We start from the raw sequence: 2,242 nt of genomic DNA, 5'->3' as shown, positions 1-2,242 counted from the left end.
GGGCGGGGCGGGGCGGGGCGGGGCGGGACGGGGCCCACGTAATGCGCGCACAAAGGAGCCAGCCGCTAAACTGGAGTGCAGGCACGCGGGCCGGGGGATGCCTGGTTGGAGGAGCCGCCCGAAAAGGAGGCAAAACTTTCCTGCCGAGCCGCCGCGGCATTTCCCTCGTGAGCGCACACGCACACGCGCGCATATAATATTTAGCCGTTTTACGCCGGGTTAGCAGGGCTGCTGTGGCGATGAATGGAATCACGGGGTACGGGTGGGGGCGCAGGATGAGAGATTTAGATTTAGATTTAGATTTATTGAGGATACTCAAAAAGGGCTACAGAGCCCCACTACATGAGCACCCGCTCTCTAATAAAATAGATAAATTTAATACTTAAAACTAAACTTAACTACAAGATATGTTGCAGAACATAAGCAAGTGACACTTCACAACCTAACAAATAACATACATTCAAACAAACAAAAACAAACAAACAAAATTAATGTCTACTCAACATATTACGGACGGATGGCAGTGATACATAGTTGTACAGCTCTAGATTATTCCACAGTTGGGAGGACCGGACAAGGAACGACATATGATATTTCTGAGTTCTATGGATAGGTATGATCAGCCGCTTAGTGCTGGACCGTGTACCGGAAAACTTAGTGGCGGACTTGAACTTATAAGAGTTTCTGAGATATGTAGGGCACTTATGTTTGATTATTTTAGATACCAGGACAGCTACATCGATATCTCTTCTTTCATCAATCTTTTTAATGCCTAGCTCCCTATAATAAGGTGTAATATGTTCAAAGCTGCTAGCACCTGTTACAAATCTAATGCAAGCATTCTGCGCTCTTTGCAGCCTCACATTATTATACAAAGGAATATCAGTAAATAGTGCAGACGCATAGTCAAAGTGAGGCATAGCTAGTGAAGTTATAAGATTTTTTCGTACCTTTGGTGGTATAAATGAAAAGTTACGCCTCAACTGAGCGAGAACGCCGAACACCTTACGAACAGCAGACATACAGTGCTCTGTCCAGCTAAGAGTCGGATCAAAGAGGACCCCTAGGTTATTAACAACATTACAATAGGGCACTATGCAACCATTTAGGACCAGAGGAGCAACCGGGTTAGCGTGCAACATGGTTAAATACCTTTGCGTCCCTAAAATAATAGCTTGAGTTTTTGGTACATTGAGAACTAGGTTGTGCTGCTCACAAAATTTGATCACTCGTAAAATATCGTCACTTACTTGAGCAAGTGAAGTGTTATAGCCGGTAAGAGGGAAGTGGTTGTAAAGCTGGATATCATCTGCATACATATGATAGGAACAAAATTTGAGCACTGATGGGAGATCGAATAGGTATATGAGGAAAAGTAAGGGCCCTAAAACGCTCCCCTGTGGCACACCTGTGTCGACCGAGGACCAATCTGAGAATAGCGAATCAGACACAAAAACTCGATGACAGCGATTGCTTAGATAAGAATTAAACCATGCAACGGCAGGTCTAGAAAATCCTATGTGTCTAAGTTTTGCAAGTAGTAGTTCATGGTGAACACAGTCAAATGCCTTACTAAGATCAAGGAGAACAAGCAGCGATAGGAGCCTCTTATCAATTGCCTTCCGTATATCGTCAGTTACTTTAATTAGGGCTGTCACAGTGCTGTGGCCCTTTCGGAATCCTGATTGGAGTTGCGTAAAACAGTCATGTTCAACCAGAAAACTGGTAACTTGGGAATGTACAATTTTTTCCAGGGCTTTTCCAAGCACACAGAGTATGCTTACAGGTCTATAGTCTTTACACTCTTTTGGATTTTTAGTTTTAGGTATAGGCAGTATATTTGCCATTTTCCAGGTGGATGGAAAGACACTATTTTGCAGGCAGAAATTAAATAGATGTTCGACGACAGGCATTAAGGCAGGCAGACACAACTTGAGAAACGTTATAGATAGCTCATCGACTCCTGTGGCTCTTGACTTAATACTGTGGATTGCTTTATAAATGTCACAGGGCATAGCATACAGGAAAAAGAACTGCTCGTTAGTATCTGGAAGCAATCGCGGCACATCAGAGTATTGATTTATAACTGATTCAATAAGACTCGGATCTCGTACACTTGAGACCGATGCATAGTGGTTGTTTAAGTCATTTACAGGAATTACAGGGTCAATTTTCTGAGAAGATGGTTTACCAATACGAAGTGTTCGAATTGTCGACCACATAGTTTTAGAGTCAGTGCATT

This window comes from Frankliniella occidentalis, unplaced genomic scaffold (genome assembly GCF_000697945.3).
Source record: "Frankliniella occidentalis isolate FOCC.00 unplaced genomic scaffold, Focc_3.1 Scaffold549, whole genome shotgun sequence".
Taxonomy (NCBI): Eukaryota; Metazoa; Arthropoda; class Insecta; order Thysanoptera; family Thripidae; genus Frankliniella; species Frankliniella occidentalis.
The sequence above is the reverse complement of the archived record's forward strand: the minus strand, read 5'-3'. Positions refer to the sequence as shown.